General features: G+C 37.4%; 1 protein-coding gene across 3 annotated transcripts in view; it reads right to left on the bottom strand.

The window, feature by feature from the left end:
- SH3D19 (SH3 domain containing 19) overlaps window positions 1-458 on the bottom strand; it is a 97,662-nt gene extending 97,204 nt beyond the window's left edge. For 2 of the 3 annotated variants that reach the window (XM_006770125.2, XM_006770126.2), the window contains exon 1: window positions 414-458. The gene's annotated coding sequence lies outside the window, so the exon portion shown is untranslated. The remainder of the gene's footprint in view (window positions 1-413) is intronic. The other variant, XM_006770128.2, reaches the window with a different exon arrangement.
- Between the last annotated feature and the right edge of the window lie 8,445 nt (window positions 459-8,903).

Raw genomic sequence — 8,903 nt, 5'->3', positions numbered from 1 at the left:
TTCCTTATTTGAGGATTTTTTTCTGCTTCTCTATACTTGCCACCAGTTTTTCTCCTGTTACATTTTATGTTAAAACTAGAGGCCCCGATGCACGAAATTTGTGCAAGAGTTGGCCTTTCTTCCCCTGGCTGCTGGCACCTGCGACCTAGGCTTCCCTCCGGCCTCCGGCAGGCGCCTGGGACCTGGGCTTCCCTCGCAGCCCTGGCTTCATCTGGAAGGATAACTGGTCTAATTAGAAAATTACGCTTTTATTATTATAGATTTTGATCAGAGAAATTTCCCTGTAAAGCATCTTTAATGGCATAGAAAATTCAAATATACAGTAACTCTAAAAGGAATACATGCATTGTTTCCAAACAATATTTTTCAAATGAGAGCTTTATGCAGAATTATTAAATATTTTAAGTTCATACCTTGAAGAACGATGCTCTGGTTTATTTCGTTCGTTGTGATCTGTAAAGTAAGAAGATAGTTACATGCCAAAATGCTCTTTAGAAGCCCTGGAAAAGTTCTTAAATACCAGCTCCCATACCATTATATTTCATAAGAACTGCTCAGAGGTTGCTGTGTCTTCTTCTGTGTAAGGCTGTTCATCAGAATTAAGAGGGTTTGCCTGACAGGAGAGGTAGAAAGGACACAGAGAAAGACAAGCATATGCCGTTTTCATGGTTGTTTAAAACCGTCTACTTGGAAAATATATCATTAAGTGTATTATTTCATTTCAAAGATCTTTGCTGTTTTAAACACTTTGCAAAAAACCCAAACAAATTTAGCTAAAAGAAAGTAAGGAAATTGAAAAACCACAAATTACTCAGCTCCAAAAAATCATTCCATGAATCATGGTTGGCAAAAACTTCTAACGGGATGAGGAGGGGAAAAAATCAGCAGTCAGCTACAGCAACATCTGCAAATACACTAAGACCAGTACAACCTCATCCTTAACTCTCTATCACCCAGAGCAAGTTGGATTTCAATGTTTGAAAGATAATTAAGTCTAATGTGCTTTAGGGCAGTGGTTTTTAACCAGAGGCGATTTCACAGTCCATCCTCCGGAGAACATTTGGCAATGTCTGGAGACATTTTTTTTTTTTTATTGTCACAGCTATCACCTAGCGGGTACAGATTAGGGATGCTGCTAAACTTTCTATAATGCACCCTACAACAAAGAATCATCTCATCAAAATGTCAACTGTGCTAAGGTTGAGAAACCCTGCTTGAGGGTAAGAGACAAAAGCTGACTGCTTATAGTTTTCAAAAACTGCCTCTTTGGGATGCTGTAAAATGTTATCAATCATCTCTAAGACTATTATACATAAGACAAAGAACCACAAAACACACAGGTTGTCTTTTTCTACTCTGAATAACTTTTTTTTTTAATACATGCTCAAAAATAAATAAGATCAGTGTTAAGGGAAAACTAACAACAGAAAGTCAAGTGTAAGCCACAATAAAATCCTATGCAATGTTGTCAAAATATAGTTTTCTAAAGTATCTTCTAAATTATTACTAACATAACAAAATTTAACCCTAAAAGAAAGAGTAGACAGGAATTCTATTGTTCCCCTTAATTTTATTGCTGGTGGAGCAGCATAAAGATAATGAGAATACACTATAAAACTTCTGAAGAGAATTATGTAAGAAAAGGAATCAGATTTACATAGTTAAATGTATATATCGACTCTTTCTGAATGGTTCATGATAATTAAGAAATGTTTTCTAAACCAAAAAGTCAGTACACAGGAAAACACTGTTGTCTGAAATACTAACAAGGAGGAAGACTCGCAATAAAACATGTTTGTTTAGATATAATGCTCTCCCAAATGCACACTGTTAATATGCTTCTGGCTCCAATTTCTCTTGACTTAGTGTCACTGCCACTTTTAAAACTTTTGTTTTAATTTAACTTGGTTTTACCCTGCCCTTAAATAAAAATACCAGGATTTTTCACTGTTGAATATTAAAAATTTAGTCACAGAAATATAGCACACATTTTAACCATATTTTCAATCATTCCTCTTCAGCTGTTAGCCTGCTAGTTTTGCTAACGAAAGTAAAGTATAATGTCTCAAAGTAAAGCTAGAAACTGGGTGCAGATCAGATAACAAAGCAACAGCTCTTACCTGTGGCTAACGATGAGCTCAAAGTCTGCCCGTAATACCATTTGTTGTGGCTGTGATCCTAGTTTCCTATAGTTAACTCAGGCATTCAATCCCAAACTCCCCCACCCCCCCAAATCTTCCTAGTGGTACAGCACACAAGAGGAGGGGAGAAACAGAGTCACAATGCCTGTAAACAAGACTCAGCATCTGAGGGCTTCCCTGAAGGGCCTGTTCTGATTGGCAGATGTGCTATGACCAGTCTGCACAGCTGGAATGCGGCCACTCAGGAAGCAAATGGCTCGTAGCTCTCCTTCATTCTTGGTTAAAAACAGGAAAGTTTATGACATTTTATACTTTCTGAATTAAGAAAATACAAATGCCTCCCCACAGTACTTCTCTATGGAGCTAGTAATTAAAGTCCAAGAAAATAAGTTGATAACCTGTTGAAGGACATTTTAAACATTTCCTCTCAAATTCACTCATGTGTTATATGTGTTACATTTATATGTAAATATGCATACACAGTGTTTGTAACCGATTACTCCTAAATCCCACATAAATTATCTTACAATATTCCCATCCTCCACCTCTTAACAATGGAAAACAAATTAAAATACATGTTTTTGATGTGATCTTTTTTCTCAAAGTATACAAATAATCAGACTTCAAATTTTGCCATAAGCCATCTTTTAGCTTGAATACATATAAATATGTAGTGTGTGTATGTTGTGTGTCTGTGTCCACACATATTTTTATATACTAATTTTAAGCAAAATAATTTTTATGACAGCCAAGAATATTGTGTAATTGTCAAGAAACACACTAGTGGTAATGCTGAATTTCTGGCAAAATAATATGTGGTTGTTATTTTGGTCCAAAAGACAGGCTGAACAAAACAAAGCACTGAGGACAGATTCAAGATCTGGGTCTTGCCGATGGTAAAAAACAAAACAAAAACACAACAAAACATTTGGATAAAATCCCCGAAGTAAAATGATAACTGACCTATAGCAAACATGGAAATTTCATCTTGCTCTGTGCAGTGTTGTAAGCATATGGATCTTATTTATTTCAAATCAAATACTTTTTGGCACATTCCCCTTCCCATTTTTAATTCAGAGTTTCTAATTTTTAAATAATTAGAAGAAAATATACTTGCAAAGGCTTCCTGAACTTCTACATACTTGGAAATCATATAAATAAACACACTAGCCCAAAGTCTCACCATTTCTACACAAAAAATATTTTAGCTCTATATTTAATTTTTTTTTTGCAAGGAACTTTTTTCCTCATCACCATTTATCCCCTCTATGCCCTCATCTACCTCCAGCTCCCCCTGCTCCTGCTCTAATTCTAATATTTAGTTGCCAAATCCTGCACATTTACTGTGGACAATGCACTAACTCCATGGGCCCACCAAGCTGAGCATAATGATTTAGGTCAAAGATCAGCAGTACAATCTCAGTGTGAAGGTCAGCATGGCTGGATGGCCATGTAAAAGTCTGTTGGTTTTTGCAGCTGTATGTATGTCACAGACACATACACACAGGGCATGAGAGTACTTGCATTCCCTATCCCTACTCATCCATGTCTCCTGGTTAATAAAGCTAATTGAGGAAATGGAAGAATACCCTGCAAGTAGAACAAAGGCTGAAAATAAGGCAGAACAGGTATAAAGGTGTTGGTGGTGATTGTATGTGTGCGTATGCGGGGGGAGGTAAAGAAGGCAGTGAGGAAACCCACAGTACATCAAGGGGACTGAGAATCAGGAGAGTGGCAGGAAGCTGCACTGAGTCAGTGATTATGTGTGAGAATGCCACATTCCCCAAATTTTCCTGCCATGATGATTTCTGGTTCTAAGTAGTCTGGTCATACATGATTCTAATGTTTATGTATTTAGGTGGTATGCCACTTAATATAGAAGTGGGCCCCTGTTCTGGCAGAGACAGCTTTTTGAGAATGGTTAGACAGATTCTATTGATGTGTAACCACTCAGGGTGACTCTGAATCGAATAATATGACAAACACTTGGAAATGAAGATGACAAAAATGCAAATGCTATTTTTTGCTTTGATTAAAACTAAGAAGAATGGCCAACGCAGAACTTCTGAGAATCTATTGTACGACACATAGGCTTTAATGATTTGGCTTTGATCACTTAACAGTTAAGTTTTAACTGAAAAGAAAATCAAACTCCATTGGGTAAGAACTTACACTGATAATTTAAGTTGGCAATGAAAGGTCCTAAATTGTTCTTTGAAATTAGTGGGAAGACTCAGTCTACATGAATGAATACACCCAGACACACTTGCAATAGAGTACAAAGTGGTATAAAGGAATCTGTCATGTACAAATTGGAGTACTGAAATCTCTTTTTAGAATGAGACTTATCTATGAGGGGATGCTGCATCACATCCTCAAGCATTACTCTCAAATTCCAGCTTGGGATACACGTAGGTCCTCGGGTTACGTGGGAGATCCGTTCCTACGGCGTGATGTAACGTGATTTTCGCCCTTAAGTCGGAACCCACCTACATAAGCACCTATGTCACTCACATGGAGCACATACACAGCAGTAATGAAGTGAAACAGTAAAAAAAATGTAAAAGAAAGATAACAACTCCTGACCTTTACTTGTGGTAAATAAATAATAAAAAACCATAAAGCACATATGCACCTATGTCGAAATGACAGAACTTTTTTTTTAATAAATAAATGGGAGATGGCGACGTAACCATGAAAACGTACGTCGAGTCCAACGTAACCTGAGGACTCTCTGTAAATACAGTATATTAATTTTTTAAAAACGGATCAATCCTACAGTAATGTTTTATACCATTCAGTATAGCTAAAGGATCCACATAATCTGAAAAGGAATTCTTTGCAGCTATAATATCATTACCTCTTTACTTATAATAAGCAGAATAAATAAACCAATGAATCCGTCCATTACAAGAAAAAAGATATCCAGGTTTCTAGACTCTTATTTTGATGACTCTTTAAAAGATAACAAAACTGGATCAAATAGAACGTAGATGGAATTTTAACTGAGGCCAAAATTTCAGAAGCTTTTCTAAAATATTTAAATGGTTCTTATATTTAGGCAGAAAAAATTGCAAACCTATGTCTACTTGAAAAGAAGCTAATGGTCACTCTATAATATTACCGACACCAAGCAATACCTAATCACCTCCCCTTTCTAATTCCATTTCATCTTCCTTGCTCAGATGGGTTTCCAAACTGATTTTCAGTTACTTTTGAGACTCTCACAGTGACTAGTATATTGCTCTTTTATATGGCAGGTTTTCAATAAATATATTTATTGTTGCTAGCGCTGTCTCTTTTGATTTAAAACACCAAGAAATTAAAGACAATTTCTGTGAGTTACCACCACAGGAGAGAAATGAGGCATAATATAGAGAAGTGTACATGCCCTCTGCCCACGGTTGAGGGTAAGTGGAAAGCTTGGTCTATAGCACTGTCAATACTGATACCTTTCATTAATTCCAATTATAAAGTGCCTAAACTCATTAAAATGCAGCACCCTCATCACACAGGGAGGAGATATTAGAGATGGAAGCTAAGTTTCTTCAATACAGGAGTTATGTTTCAATAAAAAAACAGTTTGTGGAAACCATTTTCTCCTCCTCATACCCACTATCTTTATCTGCACTTTAGGTTCTGATCAGCACTTATCTGTGCTGTTGTGTCTTGACTGGATTTTCTGGTTCCAGACCCTTTCCCTCCAATTCAGCCAGATAAACCCATGCCTCAGAAAACTTACAAATCACTACATGCCAGAGATTCTGAGAGGATTACATGATAATGACAAGGACATCCTTAGCCACTTGCCTGTGCACAGTGAGTGCTCAAAAATGTCAGCTCCCAGTATGTCATTAAAAGGCTAGCTATTAACTAGTTGTGACTAGTACTACACTGTAATGATTATACCATTTACTTAATCTCTTTTAACCTCAGTTTTCTCATCTGCAAAATGGGGAAGAATATTATCTTTATAATAAGAGTTTTTGTGAAGATAATGGATTAAAGGATATAAAGAGCTTAGCCGGAACATACATTTTTTATTTTAATTGTTACTATTACTCTTACTGTCATTAATGTCTAGTTCACGAACCACCTTCTTCCTGAAACTGTCCCTGACTCCTCTTTCTCTTCAGCATCCTTATACTAATTTCCTATTGCTGCTGTAACAACTTACCACAAACTACGGCTTAAAACAACAATAATTTATTATCTTGCAATTCTAGAGGCCAGAGTCAAAACAGGTCTCAACTGGGCTAAAATCAAGGTGTCTACGGAGCAACATTCCTTCTGGAGGCTCTAGGAGAGAATATGTTTCCTGCCTTTTCCAACTTCTCAAGGTCACCTGCATTCCTTGCCTGTGGCTCCTTCTTCCAACAATGGAACATCTTTAAATCCGGCTGACCTCCTCTTCTACTTAATTTTTTAAAATATATTTTTATTGATTTCAGAGAAAGGAAGGGGGAAGAAAGAGACAGAAACATCAATGATTAGAGAGAATCATTGATTGGCTACCTCCTGTGTACCCCCTCTGGGTGGGGATCAAGCCCACAACCTGGGCATGTGCCCTTGACTGGAATCAAACCTGGGAGCCTTCCGTCCACAGGCCGACGCTCTATCCACTGAGTCAAACCAGCTAGGGCCTCCTCTTCTACTTTAAAGGACGCTTATGATTACATTGGGTCCCCAGGATAATCCAAAATAATATTTATGTCAAGGTCAGTTGATTAGCAACCTTAGTTCCTCCTTTCCATGCAATATAACACAGTCACAGATTCTAGGGATTAGGACTCAGGCATCTTTGAGGGGAAGCTTTATTCTGCCTACCACATCCTATCTGAAATCTCATACTATTTTACCACTCACTTGACAGCACACAATAGTGTGTATTATTATTCAAGATTTTAGGCATGTGTCTGTCCACTTATATTTAATCAGTGTGTCTGAGGAAGGCAACCTGTCTTAGACTCTACTCACAATCAGCCCTCTGTAAATGTTTGTTGATAATGGTTATTCCAATGCCCTCCCAATCCCTTTACCGCCCTGCATCCTTTGGGCTGTAGTAGGTTCATTGTTATATCTGATATTGCTGAACAATATGTCTTCCTAAGAATTCCCATACATAATTTACTTTTTATAAACACAGCAGTAATTTAAGAGTCACCTTTGTTGTAAAACAATCTACATTTGGTCTAGTCTTTTATCTCAAAGTAGCTCTCATCAAATCACACCACACTTTGGAGGGGAAAAACCAGCACATTTGAATTGAAAGAAGAATCAGCTATTTAATAGTGGGCTGCTAGTTCTTTTTAATAATTCTTTCAAATGGTTCAACTGAATCGTTTTGATTGTTGAGTTCAACTAACTATTGAATCAGGCTTTTTATGACTTGGGTGTTTTTATGTTAGTAGTTTCAGAAATGAAAAATCCGAGCCACCATCTGTATTGCCCCTTTTCACTCCAAGATGAATTTGGTAGAGGCTCAGGAAGATGGACATTTCATCAGGCCACTCAAGTTGTGGGAAGCAAGGCAGTGAGGGGAGCAGAAGCAGGATTAGGACAGGTCGCCATTAACCCTCCTTACCTCAAGCTACCTAATGATTCCCTTAATGATTGCTTTCATACCTCTTTTTGTTACAAAATCTTACTTTTTCATCACATGAAACCTATGATTTAAGGAAGGATAAAAAGATCTTTTAGTTAAATATAAATCCAATTCCTGCCAAATTAAAAATATTAGGTCTATATTCAAAATATAGGCCATTCCCACAGCTTTTTCTAAAGGAGTCATACATTTTACCTGGAATAAGATATGCTGTAAGAAAGGTAACCTAAGAAAATGTGGATGAAAAGGAGGCCATATACTAAACCTGACAAGCTCAGGGGAGGTCTGCCTGGTGGCCTTACAAACTTACTAGCAGACTGAAAGCAATCACATTGGACGGTCTGAACATAAAACTTCTTAACTAAAGAAATCATAGTGGGTAGTCAAGTCCTAGGCCATAGTCTTTCTTGACAAAGGTCAATCTTTACCTTACCTGAACCTGTCTATTGTCTTTTTTGCATCTAAGATAACATACTTTTGGAATACTTGCATAATCCCTGTTTCCAGACCCCTCAGGGACAGTTTCCCACCAGAGCCAGACCACACAGAACCTCTCATTGTTATCTTGTTCCCAAATACCATCTTTTTGTGCTGTAAATGTTCATTGTTAACTATCCTATACCCACCAATATAAAAGAAGTCTCCTTTTTTTGTTTTGTTCCTTTTTCCATTGATTTTTTTCCATTGAGAGAGTGGAAGGGAAAGGAAGGGAGGGGAGAGAGAGAAACATCGATGTGAGAGAGACATATGCCCGACCTGGGGTCGAACCCGAGACCCTTCCATGGTTGGGCCAACACTCTAATCACCAAGCAGCCAGCCAAGGCAGAAATATTTTTCTCTTCATTTTACTTCTTATCCAATCCCAGAGATTTTCCCACTTTGCTTTCTTCCACCTCCCTAATCTATCATAAATGACTTTTATATAACCCTCTTTATGCCTCTTCCTTTGATTCTCATGTATAAATTAAGGTGCAAAACTACCTTCTCTAGAATACACACACACACACTCCCTCTCTCTCCCATAAGATTTTTAAAAAATATTTTTATTGATTTTTTTGAGAGAGAGGAAGAGAAAGATAGATAGAAACATTGATGAGAGAGAATCATCAATTAGCTGCCTCCTGTATGCTCCCTACTAGGGATCAAGCCCACAACCA

This window comes from Myotis davidii, unplaced genomic scaffold, assembly GCF_000327345.1.
Source record: "Myotis davidii unplaced genomic scaffold, ASM32734v1 scaffold323, whole genome shotgun sequence".
Lineage (NCBI taxonomy): Eukaryota > Metazoa > Chordata > Mammalia > Chiroptera > Vespertilionidae > Myotis > Myotis davidii.
The sequence above is the reverse complement of the archived record's forward strand: the minus strand, read 5'-3'. Positions and strand labels throughout refer to the sequence as shown.